The sequence below is a fragment of the Phaseolus vulgaris genome, chromosome 11 (assembly GCF_000499845.2).
Source record: "Phaseolus vulgaris cultivar G19833 chromosome 11, P. vulgaris v2.0, whole genome shotgun sequence".
NCBI classification, from domain to species: domain Eukaryota; kingdom Viridiplantae; phylum Streptophyta; class Magnoliopsida; order Fabales; family Fabaceae; genus Phaseolus; species Phaseolus vulgaris.
Window position 1 is genome coordinate 36,556,876 of NC_023749.2, and position 13,962 is coordinate 36,570,837.

At 44.6% G+C, this 13,962-nt stretch overlaps 1 pseudogene; it reads right to left on the minus strand.

Annotated features, from left to right (window-relative positions):
• Positions 1–297: 297 nt before the first annotated feature.
• LOC137806463 (disease resistance protein RUN1-like) lies at positions 298–2,104 on the minus strand (annotated as a pseudogene).
• Positions 2,105–13,962: the final 11,858 nt, after the last annotated feature.

The window sequence follows — 13,962 nt, forward strand, 5'->3', positions numbered from 1 at the left end:
TAGAGGCAAACACTGAAAAGGATAATTGCACCAGCTAAGATATCCTAGTTCACTTGAAAGATGATTGAGACTTTCATGAAAAGTCCACATCTACAAGGCTGAGCAACTTAAGGTGTCTAATTTTTGATAAACTATCTGCCCTCATTGTTGTTTGTCCATAAACCATCCCTTCAATATTTACGACTTGAAGATTTTCATTTGCCTACAACATTATGCATAAAAAATATATAATGTTATTATATTTTTCGAAGGGTAAGGCAATATAAGATTTTATATACTAAATCTATTAATTTTACCTTATTCTTTAACATAGCTTTTTTGGAAATTTTTGTAATCCCACAACCTACTCCACTTCATGGGCTCCTTAGGTGACTTTTCTCGAATAATACTCGTTGCCAAATCATTTAGCAAACGATGCATGTGTATCCTCCCATCTTCATTGATTATGAGTGATTTATCAATCAGTAGTTATATGCCATATTCAGGATGAAATCCGTGAAAGTTTAAAACTTCATTCACATATTCCATGTCACCACCATCGATGAAGCATGCAATATCAAGAAATATTTCTTTCTCTTCTTCTTCCAACTCATCAAAACTTATACGTAGAACTTCAATAATATTTTTACTTTTATTGGATCTTAGCCTATCCAATGCACTTATACACTGTGAGACATTTTGACCAAACAAAGATGACATAGTTACTTCAATTGCCAAGGGATGACCTTAAGCATGTGAAAGGGCCTCATGTGCCAATTGTTCATAATCACTTAAAAAATAATTAACTTTGAAAGCATTTTTACAAAACAACTGCTTAGCATTTTCCCATCTCAACGGCTGCACTTGATAAACATCATCCACTCTATGTGTCCTCAATATATGTTCATCCCTAGAAATTATGATGATTCTGCTCCCTCCTCCTAGGCATCCTCATAACATATTACCTTTGTTCCCTGTAAACAGGTTAAGTTGTTCAACTTGATCAACATTGTCAAGAACTACAAGTGTTCTTGCATTGTGCAACCTACTATGCACCAAACACGTTCCCTCAAAAGCATTGTAAATTTCAAGATTTTTCTCATTTAGAGACTGGGAAATTAGTTGTTTTTGCACACCTAATGAGCTGGAATCTCGATAAATTTTGCTCACGTCATCAATAAAACAATGAAAATCATATTGATGATAAATTCTTTCATATAAAGCCCAAGCAAGAGTTGTCTTTCCTATGCCACCCATCCCACTGATTCCAACAACTCGAACATCGTTAAGTGACCCAAAACGCAAAAGATTTGTTAATTCTTCAACCCGAGACTCTATTCCAACTAATTCATCCTTTGGAAGTCTTGAAATTTTGGGACCCAAAATATTTATTATTTTCTGAACAATTTCTTCAATCTGTACATATTGTGGCCTGAAAATTTAAATGAAATGAACGGAAAACTTCAGGCAACAGAACAAAATAAAAGGAGTATAAACATTTACAGGAAAAAATACTAACGTAAAAATTTAAACTTTCAAAATATTATTTTCATTAAACAAGTATACATTGGACTCAATTTGCACGTTTCATCCAAAACCTCTGGTTTTACATAATGACACAAGAAAAATCATGCTTAGCAAAAAGAAAGTCCTAATATGCTATGAAAAATTATTGTGCAAAATAGAGTAGGCTACTGCAATTGAGTTTTTGGGAAGCACTTCCGAATATCGAGAAAGCTAGATTTTTCATCAAATTAGTTCATACCTTCTTCATCCAAAACTTTGTGCATAAGAAATTTATAATTGTTATCAATCTTAAAACGAAGGAGGATTACTCACTTATTTCGGATATCCCAACCAGAGAGATTGGCCACTTGTGTGAGAGCTTCTCTCCATCTCTGAGTTTCCTCCACCTTCACTCCATCTTTTCTGAATCTATTTTCGTGTTCTGCAAATGCTTTCTTATAACATCCGCTCTGTTTGCGCACCACGAAGGATCAACATCATAAAATACAGGTATAACCGGTCTTGGCCAAGTGTAAATCGCATTTACAAAAGCGGTTTTGGTAATACCTGCATTTGTAAATCCTAAACTCCTAAACCATGTCACCTCATTCAGAAGCATATACAAATGCAACCGCAGTTAATAAATAGTATTTACAAGTGCGGTTATATAATTGCATTTGTATCTCTTTGATTTATGAATGTGTGATTGATTGAATACTAAATAATTCCGATAAAAGTTTCATCATGACTAAACTTAATGCACGGGTCTGTTATGTCCAGCACTTGCTTCTAATGCTAAGCTCAATTAGTAGAATCAGTTTTGGTCTAGCTTTTAAGGTGCAGATTTCTGTCATTTGTTTTTGCAAGAGGACAGTATAGTTCAAGATACTTTTGTGTTTTGTTAAAGCAAGTGATAAAGAAGTTTAGGTATTTGTATTTGTTGATTTTTTTTGAATTATATTCTAAGTGAGGAGCTGTGTGAATGAAAACTAAGTGTACATTTTAATTCATTTATTATTATTCATAAAAAATAAATCTACATTTACATCAACCACAAAATTGTCATAGAGAAAATTCTAAATTGTGGAAGTTTTTGGGTACTCACAAGTTATGTGTATTGTGTTCTGCACACTACAAGAAAACAAGTAATTAGCTTCCACATATTTGCGTGGACTAAGTGTGGACATATTTTTTCGTCGGCAAAACTCACTTAAAACGAACGCAAAGTGATTTTTTGTGGATTATTCGACGCATAACGGACGCATGTTGAGATTTTAAAAAAATAATAATAATTTCATTTTGTGTCGGCCACGACCCACGCTTAATGTAATGAAAAAAGTGTTTTTATTTTTATTTTTTTAATATTATAATAAACTTTTTACTTTTTAATAATTTTGATATATGTTAGTTAAATTAAATTGATTAAGTGTTTGATTTTTAAATATTTAAATAAATTATCTTAAAAAATTTAAAAAGAATTGAATTTTTTTTTTTAAATAATAATTGAGTAAAAGAACAAATGTATTTAAATTTTATAAATGTTATATAAAATACTTTAATTTAATTTATAATATTGCAATAAGTATTTAGATTTTGATATAAATTAGTTCAATTAAATTTATTAAATTGATTTAGGATGGGAGGCTAAGGTGGACCAAATTTTTTATGTAAATGGGGTTAGGGATGAGCATAGGGTTAAGTTAGCTTCTTTAGAATTTTTGGACTATGCCATGCAATGGTGGCATCAATACCTCATGGACATTGACCTACACAAGAGGTCGCCCGTGGTCTCTTGGAACGATTTGAAAGCATGTTTACGCGCTAGATTCGTACCCCCATACTTTACGAAAGACCTTATGTTGAAACTCCAACGGTTTCATCAAGACGCGCTAAGTGTGGATGATTACTTTAAACAACTAGACACGCTTTTAATTCGAGTTAATATGGATGAGAGTGATGAAGCTAAGATAGATAGGTTTGTGAGTGGCCTTCGAAGGGACATTCAAGACGTGGTAGAGTTACAAGAATATTCTTCTTTGGAAAATGTGGTGCACCTTGCTAGCAAAATTGAAAATCAACTTGCAAGGAAAAATGCTTTCAAAAATTCTTCTAAGGATAACTACTACCACTCTTCTTGGAAAAATAAAAATAACTCTTTTTCAAATATCCCTTCTAAGGACTCTACTTTCAAACCTAGAGAGTCTAAGCCTTCCACTTCCAATTCTAGGCCTAAATCATCTAGTAAGAAGTGTTTTAAATGTTTAAGCTATGGACATATTGCTTCTAATTGCCCTACTAAACGAACTATGTATATGCATGATGGGGTAGATAGTAGTGAGCATGAGTCTGAATCTTCTAGACATTCCTCACCTTCTAGATCCCCAAGTGAGAGTGAGAGTGAAAACCCACATGAGGGTGACCTATTAGTAATAAGACGCATGCTTGGTCAAGTTTTAAAACCTTTTGATGAAACTCAAAGAGAAAATATTTTTCATTCAAGGTGTCTTATTAATGATAGAGTATGCTCTTTGATTGTGGATGGGGGGAGTTGTGCGAATGTGGCAAGCACAAGAGTGGTAGACAAACTTGGATTACCTACCATCTCTCATGCCAAGCCCTACAAATTACAATGGTTAAGTGAGGTAGGTGAGATTGTTGTTAACAAGCAAGTCCTCATTACATTTTCTATTGGTAAATATAAAGATGAGGTCTTGTGTGATGTTGTCCCAATGGAAGCCACACATATTCTTTTAGGTAGGCCATGGCAATTTGATAGAAAAGTTTTTCATGATGGCTTTACCAACAAAATGTCTTTTAACTTCCATGGGCACAAAGTCATTCTTAAGTCTCTCTCTCCAAAGGAAGTTCATGAGGACCAAGTTAAAATGAGAGAAAAGAGAGAGAAAGAAAATGATATAAAAAATTCCAAGAGAAGCCTTCTCATGTCCACACAACAAGTTACAAAGGTAATAGTTACTCTAAAGCCTATTTTTTTAGCTATTCCTAGGACTATTGGATGTGAGTCGGCTAAGGATAGTCCCACATGTTTGGACAATTTGGTAAAAGAATATGAAGATATGTTTCAAGATCCTTCTAAAGGCTTACCACCTCTAAGAGGGATTGAACACCAAATAGACTTCATGCTCGGGGTTTCTTTACCAAATAGCCCTGCATATAGGACCAATCCCAAAGAAACTAAAAGAGAAAATGAAAAAACAAATGAAGTACATGCTAAACCGAGTCATAATACCTTCTCAACTAATTCAATTTTGTTGACTCGTGCTACGCCTACAAGGTATCCTTCTTCTTTGTCTTGTTCATTACCCAAGGTTCCTATTTATACACCATATTGGATGAAGAATGTTAAGGATGATTTTTTCATACCTTCTAGTTTTTCAAATAATATCATTTCTAAACAATCTTTTCCAACATGGGCTATGTATAGGACATCTTTTTCTGAACTCCCAACATTTCAACGTACTCAGTCATGTTTGCCTATTTTTTCTTGTATTCTCTTATCTAATTGCAAACTGACTTTGTTTTATGCAAGAGTACTGAATTCGTGGACGAATTCTCTCCAACTTGGGGATTGATCCTGCCTGTTGACCAGAACGCAAGAGCCTTGCCTCGTCAAAGGTAGCTTCCTCTGTATCGGCTTTGCACCGTGCTAGCTTCCGTCCTTCACCTTGATTCACCTCAAGAACCTGCAAAAGACAGAACGGCGCCGCTGCCGCCGATCGCGCTCCGACGCTCAAGTCAGCGACTGAACCACCAAAATACTGAGAGAAAACTAAGAACTCCAGGAACCGTGCAATGCTCTCTCTCAGCGTACTCAAGTTCTCGCAAGCGTAAAAGAAGTATTCTAAAACGCGCGTACCTCAGAAGTTCGTTAGAATCCCTTATATACCTGTGGACTTTCTCTCTCCTGACAGTTACACATCTGAACACGTGGCTCGCATCCAGTTGTACACGTGTCACCATCTGGAGCATCCTCTGCTTGAGCGTCACTTCTTACTCTTCAGGCTTTTCGACTAAGTCACCCGCGCAGGGAGCAACTCGATGTATAGCTGCCTTGGAGCGCGATCTCTTCTGTGTGGCGAGTACGGGCGTAATCATATACACCTCCACTGTGGTCTCGCCGGCCGCCATCATGATCTGCTTCACTTGCTTCATCGTGCATGCCCGGGTAAGCTGTTCCCTGGCCTCAACCCCTGGCTAGCTAGGGAATGACCATCTGACAACTTCATCCTTCGCTTCGAAAGCCTTGAACAAGCTTTCCTGATCTTTCGGCGATGTCTTCCTCTCGGCGATCTCTGATCGCTTTGTCGCCTGGGTTCACATCCGGCGACTACAACACAAACTTGGTGACCGCCGGTTTAGGCATGCTGGAGATTGGGGCACGCCATCTTTGACGATCGGCGACTACACGAGCCCCCCGACTTCCTTCCCTTCTGTCAGCCAGGTGTCCCGCTCAACACGCCTACATTATCGCTTGCTGCCACGTCATCACTTCCGACTACCTGGACGGTACACAAGCCCCCCAGTCTTAAGCGAAGACTTGTCCAACGAAAAGACTAAGAGGTCACATCACTGTGATCTACGTGGCGTTGGCACGGAATTCCAATCGTTCGTACCCTCTGCTTTTCTGACGCTTTACCAAACCCCTTTTTTCCAATCGCTCGACACGTGGCTTCATCAACGATCATCTTCAGCTGTCGTTTGCGCTTCCAAAAACGTTTGAAAAACCCTTAAACCCTTTCATTTCCACTGTTTCATCATCTCTCTGCATTCTCAAACGCTCTGAGTTTTCTCTGCAAACCCACGACGCTTCTCAACCCTCTCAATCTCCAACTCCCTTCAACGCTCATCTGATCATCAAAAGGTACCTCTTTTACTTCTTCTGTTGATATTTGCTGCATTTTAACCGATTCGCATCATCCATTATCTTCCTGGTGCATACGTTGTGGGTTGTTTTCTCCTTTTCTTCCCTCTCGTAACTTAGGGCTTCGTCTTCCATTACGCTCGTCACAACGAACTCCCGTTCGTTCGTTTTCCTTTCTTCGTCCTCAATCGAGTCGTTCTCTGTAACCTTTGTTCATCCCTTTCCTTTTTCCTTTGCAGTTCCTGCGATGGCTCATACAAAGTCCACCGCGAACCCCCCTTCTTCGTCGCGAAACCCTCCACCCCAACGCGCAGGGTTGCTCTTGGGGCAAATCCTCTACCAGTGCGTGATCCAACACGAGCATCTGGCACTCCTTCTTCTCAGGCTAAGAGGCCCGCAACTTCTCTCACCAACCCTGCTCAGGCAACTCCGCCAGTCGCCGGAGGTGCCTCCCTACCTCCAAAAGGCTACAAGAAACTCTACCCTTGGGCCACCTCAGCTTTGTTGAAAGAAACCTCTTCCATAAACACAGAGTTGGGCGTGCACCGACTAAGGAAAGGGGACCAATCCGAGCTCTCATTCCATAAGGAGCATGACAGCAAAATGGTCGTGCTGCCTTGCCACCCGGATGAGCCGATCTGTGCCGACGATAAAGCGAACAACGACGAGCTATTCTGCTTCCTCTACGCGACGTTCTTCAAGAAGGTGAAGCTCCGACTTCCCTTCACTCGCTTCGAGAGGGAGCTATTAACCGAGCTCGATATCGCCCCCGCCCAGCTTCATCCCAACAGCTGGGCGTTCGTAAGGGCGTTCCAGATCATGTGCGCACACCTGGGATTGCCAGCTTCGGTTGACGTTTTCCTCTTCCTCTTTGAAGCTAAGAATCCAGGAGACCGCCTCTGGATTAGCCTGAACGGGATTGCTGGGAGGTCAATCCTCTCCATCTTCCAGCAATCTTACAAAGATTGGAAAGGAAAATTTGTGAAGGTGTGCGCCAATGACCAAGATCCTTCCCTGCTCGACGGCTTTCCCTTGTACTGGGTACACAAGGGGAACAAAGACGCCAAAGAGAGCTTTAGGAGGCCCAGAAGTCTCGACACCATGGGCGAGCTAGACAAAGATCTATGCCTTTTCTGGAAGAAAGTAGTAGCCGCCAACATCACCTTTCCCACCTCCTCAATAATCTCCTTCGAGTTCTTCGAGGGCCAACTCGAAGCTCATATAGGTTAGCCTTTACCTCGACACTTAGGTTTTCGTTTTGTGTTGAGACTGATTTCGCATCTCTGTTATCTACCATCGGGCGTCCTGCTTGTTACGTACTGGGCTTGGTTTTTAATTCATGCGCCATTTGTTTACATTATTCGCACACATACTCGTATATTTTGCCTTTGCTTTTGTGCTTACTTGTCTATTTTTACCCTGTGCAGACCTCATGTTGGGCAAAGGCAAATTAGCTTAACTGAGGGCGCTCGCCCGAACTCATAAGTTGGCGACGGGTTCCCAAACCGTGCCCAACTCGGTGGTGGAGATCGCCACTACCAGGGCAGATCGCCTCCTCAAGGTCCAGCTCCTCCAGAGACACTGCTCGCCCTTCAACGAAAAAAGCTGATCTTGAGGAAGCCGAAAAGGAAAACCCCTCAAGTGGTTCAAGAGGATGAGGATGACGAGGCAACTGAGGACGGCCTTGTCACCAAAAGAACAAGGGTGGCACCCTCTTCACCACCCGCTCTTCCAACACCAACACCGCCCTCTCCCCCAGCTCCAACACCGCCAGTCCAAGCGACACCCTTGGCGGTCGCGCTCCCTGTGGTTGAAGGCAGCGAGCCTAACTTTATAGAGAACCCTCCAAGCGCCTCCACACCGTTCGTATCTGCTGGAGAGGGTCCTCCTTCAACCACTTCTATTTCCGGGGACGCACCAGGTGGGGATGAAGGTGCCCACAACTCGCCAATACTTATAACCGAGTCCCCCACTTCACCACCACGCCAGGAAGCCCCCCTCGCTCTACCAACTCAAGAGGGTGGTGGTGAAAGTCAGCACCAGTCTCCTTCAGCACCTCCACCAACAGCAGCTGCAAGCCTTCCCCCCTCGATCGAAGAAGTCTGGGGGCCCTTCACAGCTAAACTAAAGATGATGGCAGAGGACCTCCCCTCAATCATAACAAAGGCTGTGAAGAGCTCGAACAAGAAGCTCCAGGACGAGATCTCAACGCTCCAGGAGGAGAATCGCCTAATAAGGATTGAGGCAGAAAAATTGTCTTGCAATCTGATGATGGCAGAAATCGATCACTCAAGGGTGGAGGACGCCATGAGTGCTGAGCTGAGGGTTGCACGCAAGGAGGCCTCCGATCTGCGCCAGAAACTGCACCTCCTAGCTCAAGAGAAAATCGAGCTGGAGAGTAAGCTGGTTCCCTACAGGCTCAAGGTGGCCAACTTGGAGGCATCAATAAAAGCGAATGCAGCCAAGGTAGAGAACCTTGAAAAAAGGTCGGCTGATCGGGAGGTTCTCCTCGGAAAGGTCGAGAAGGAGAGGGACGACGCCATGGATGAGCTCGCCAAGGCTCGAGAGGAAAACAAGAAAACTGCTGCAGAGCTGGCCCAGGTGCGGGATGAAGGCAAAAAGGTTGTTGAAGACCTTGCTCAAGCTCGTGGGGAAACTGAAGAACTGAAGAAACGAGCTGACGAGCTGAAGCAACAAACCGAGGAGCTCAAGCAACAAACCGAAGAGCTCGAGCAAAGCTTGGTGTCAATATGCAACGAAGTGGTGGATGGGAAGATCGTGCCTTCTGAAGATTAATCGCTTCCCTCCATCACTTATTTCCTGAGATTTAGCGCCTATTTCTTTTTGCACGATCTTTACTTGTAATTTTCTTTCCTTTGTATTCGAACTGGTACGACTTCTATTATAACTTCTTCCGCTTTTGCACCTCGTCTCTCTGTTTACTTCGCCTTTCCTTTTTAACCTTCATCTACTTTCTCCCTCGCTGAATGGTTGATCAACTTATCTTGTAGAACTCGCTTTAAACAAATTAACTTAGCGATTCCTCGGGCTCAACCGTTTACTCCCTGCTTCAAACTCGAGCAAACTATCAATCTTATATCCACTCATCAATTGTTAACTCAAAGTGAAAACTCGAGCAACTTATTATTCTTCAAACGATGATATATAATATAACTTGCAAACTTAAGGCAATTAGCTACTTACTAGGCAGTAGGTTTCAACTCATACTGGTATTTCAATACAGTTTACCTGATCTGCCTGGCAAGGTTAGCCCTTACTCCTGTCATCGCCTGGACTTCTTCTGATCGCCATAGGGTCCTGGCGATGTAAGCTTCCTTTTGCCTTCATAACTTGGCTATTGTTCCCTCATCTAGGGGTAGAGGCGCCTTTCGGATCCTTTTCTACCTCCCTGAGTTTCAGAACAATAAGCCGGATAGCGAGGTGTTCTCTTTGAACCTACCTTAGCCATCCTTTAAACTTCTTCCACCCTTTACACCATACCTGAACTCGTTCAAGACGAGAAGGATTTTATCTTGCTTGAACTCGCTCAACGGCGAGAAGGTCTTTATCTTGCCTGAACTCGCTAGACGGCGAGAAGGTCTCTATCTTGCCTGAACTCGCTCGACGGCGAGAAGGTCTTTATCTTGCCTGAACTCGCTCGACGGCGAGAAGGTCTTTATCTTGCCTGAACTCGCTCAACGGCGAGAAGGTCTTTATCTAGTGCCTCTACTTTGCCCAGGGATTACATCTCCTCTTCCCTGGATGCACTGAGGACTTTTAATCTATTCTCGCCTGCACTCGCACAAAGTCGAGGAGGACTTTTATCTCTTTCTCGCCTCAGGACGCGCGAGGGCGTTGAGGTCTTTTAATCAATGCTGGTGCCTCCGATCGCCGAAAGACGATGAGGACTTTAAAACTTTGACTGTGCCGCCGATCGCCGAAAAGCGATGGGGACTTTAAAACTTTAACTGATGCCGCTGATCGCCGAAAAGCGATGGGGACTTTAAAACTTTAACTGTGTCGCCAATCGCCGAAAAACGATGGGGACTTAAAAACTTTAACTGAGAGCATGCACTTTTTCTACAAGCTTTCAACACAAACATGCATGCAAACTCAAAAACTTTAAGCTTGAAAACTCCTCTTTTATTGGGTGGCCTCATTAAAAACCCTCCATAGGGAAAAAAGAGTGCCCCCTTTAAACTGTTTTAACAGAAGGCTTGCAAATCTTTTCATGTTCGTTTCTACTTACAAAGCTTTAACTGTAATAGAACTTGAGGTGTGTGGCGTTCCAAGTGCGAGGAATCGCCCCTCCTTCCAATGTCTCTAGGCGGTAGGCGCCGTTCCCAAGCGCCTCGGTTATTCTGAACGGTCCTGTCCACTTAGGCGATAACTTGTTTTCCATCTCGTACTGGTGGGCCTTCCTCATCACCAGGTCGCCCTCTTTAAACTGCCTTGGCATCACCTTCGAGTTGTATCTTCGTTCAATCCTCCTTTTCACTGCCTCTGCTTTTAATCTCGCCTCCTCCCTAACCTCATCCAGCAAATCTAGATTCAACCTTCTTTCTTCATTCGAGTGTTCCGCTACAAAGTGCTGGAATCTCGGCGAGCTCTCCTGGATTTCCACTGGAATCATTGCGTCGCATCCATATACCAAGCTAAACGGGGTCTCGTGGGTTCCTGACTGCTCGGTGGTGTGGTACGCCCAGACTATGCGGGGTACCTCCTCAGCCCACGATCCCTTGGCTTTCTCTAGCCTTCTCTTCAAACCTCTTAGCAACACCCGATTGGCGGACTCTACTTGGCCGTTTGTCTGAGGGTGCTCGACGGATGCAAACACCTGCTGAATTCCCACCTCTTCGCACAGCTTCTTCAACAGGTGACTTGCAAACTGAGTCCCATTGTCTGACACCAGGCGCTTAGGCACACCAAACCGGCACACGATGTTCTTCCATACAAAGCTCTCGATCTTGTGTGCGGTGATCTGGGCTACTGGTTCTGCTTCGATCCATTTGGTGAAATATTCAATCGCCAATGGGAAAGGTCCCAGGATGTCAATTCCCCACGTATGAAACGGCCAAGGGCAGTAAATCGACTTTAACTCTTCTGGAGGCGCTTTGTGCCAATCGGCGTGCTGCTGACATTGCTTGCAACACTGTGCATACTTCTTGAAGTCCTCCCTCATTGTTGGCCAGTAGTAACCTGCACGGAGGGTTCTTGCAGCCAGAGCTCGACCCCCGACGTGACTTCCACATACCCCTTCATGGAGCTCGGCCATAATTCTTGTACATTTTTCTCCGTGCACACATTCCAGGAGTGGGTGTGTGAACCCAAACCTATATAACTCGCCATCAATCATTGTGAACTTGCTGGAGTTCTTCTTTATCTTCCTAGCCTCCGTCGGATCCAGCGGGAGAAGGCCATCTGCCAGGCATCGCTGGTACTGTGTTATCCACGTGTCTGGCTCATGCGTAGCGCAGACCTGCGTCATGTTCACCCTCTCCCCCCGACATGCCCTTATTCTCGGCGATCTCAATGTCTCCTGAGTCAAAGACCTGTGACTCCTCGCCGCTTTCTCCGTCGACTTGCTTATTTGAAGAACCAGGTGGTCTGCCACAAATGCTCTAGGCGTCTTCAGAGTTTCTTGGATCACCGTCCTCTGCCTACCCCCCTTGCCCGAACTAGCGAGCTTAGCTAGCAAGTCTGCTTGGGCATTCTGCTCTCTGGGCACATGCACCACTTCAAACGAGACAAAGGAACCCTTCAACTCCTGCACATACTCCAAGTAAGCCGCCATTTGTGGATCCTTGGCCTGGAACTCGCCTGTTACTTGTCCCGTGACTAATAACGAGTCACTCTTAGCCATCAGCACCCTAGCTCCCATCTCCTTGGCCAGCAAGATTCCGACGATCAACGCCTCGTACTCTACTTGATTGTTGTTGGCTTTGAAGGCAAACCTTAGGGACTGTTCTATCAACACGCCGTTGGGCCCTTCCAGAATGACTCCAACACCGCTACCCTGCTGGTTTGACGATCCGTCCACCGAGAGCACCCAACGAAAATCATCCCCTTCAACTCGTGCTGCTTCTAACGAGAGTTCGACCACAAAATCGGCGAAAATCTGCCCCTTGATCGGACCTCGGGGCTCATACTTGATGTCGAACTCCAACAGCTCCACCGCCCATTTCACCATCCTCCCAGCTACATCAGGCTTCTTCGGGACTTTCTGGATGGGCAGGTCGGTCATCACCAGTACTGTAAAACTGTGAAAATAGTGGCGCAACCTCCTCGTCGAAAATACCACAGCCAGTACAGCTTTCTCCAAGGCCTGATACCTCACCTCCGGGCCTTGCAACACCTTGCTGACGAAATAAATGGGCTTCTGAGCCTGGTCTTGGTCTTGGGCGAGCACCGCACTCACCGCCCTCTCAGTCACAGCAAAATACAACCTGAGAGGGGTTCCTACCAAGGGTTTGCACAAAATCGGCGGGCTCGCCAGGTACTCTTTAAGCTTGACGAAGGCCTCTTCGCACTCCTTCGTCCAGGCAAACTTATTGTTTCGCCTTAAACACTGGAAGTACGAATGGCCTTTCTCTCCGCTAGCTGATACGAAACGAGACAGGGCGGCCATCCGACCTGTAAGTTGCTGCACCTCCTTCACAGTAGCCGGGCTCCTCATCGCCAAAATGGCAGCACACTTATCAGGATTTGCCTCTATTCCTCTTTCAGTTAAGAGGAATCCCAAAAATTTCCCTGCCTCCACGCCAAAAATGCACTTCTCGGGGTTCAGCTTTAACCTGAACTTGGCGATTGTGGTGAACAACTCCTCCAGGTCCGTAACGTGCTTGCTCTTTTCCGACGAGGTCACGACCATATCATCCACGTACGCTTGCACATTCCTTTCCAGCATTGGTGCTAGTACCCTATCCATCAATCTTTGGTACGTGGCGCCCACGTTCTTCAGCCCAAAGGGCATCACCTTGTAGCAGTAGCACGATCTCTCGGTCATGAAGGCGGTCTTCTTTCATCCATAGGATGCATTTTTATTTGGTTGTACCCCGAGAAGGCGTCCAGGAAACTCAGCAACTTACACCCTGCAGCACTGTCGACCAGGGCGTCTATGCTTGGCAAAGGATACGAGTCCTTTGGGCAAGCCTTGTTCAGGTCAGTGAAGTCGACGCACATGCGCCACTTCCCATTCCTTTTCTTCACCAGCACGACATTGGTCAACCACTCAGGGTAATGGACTTCCCTGATATGCCCTGCGGCGAGGAGCTTCTGTGTTTCATCCCTGATCGCCTGCCTCCTCTCCTCGTTAAACTTCCTTCTTCTCTGCCGCACTGGTTTGACCTGGTTGTCCATTGTTAGGTGATGGCACAAGAAGTCGGGGTCGATTCCCGGCATGTCTGAAGCAGACCATGCAAAAGCATCCAGATGTCGCTCTATCACCTTGACGATCTGGTCTTGGAGTTCAGCCTCCAAAGATCTTCCCAGCTTGAAGACCCTTCCCCCGATCTCCCTTTCGAGCCACTCCTCGATGGGTTTGGGTCTGGTTTCCCTGGCGATCACCGCCCTGGCGATTCCCAGTTCCCTCGCTT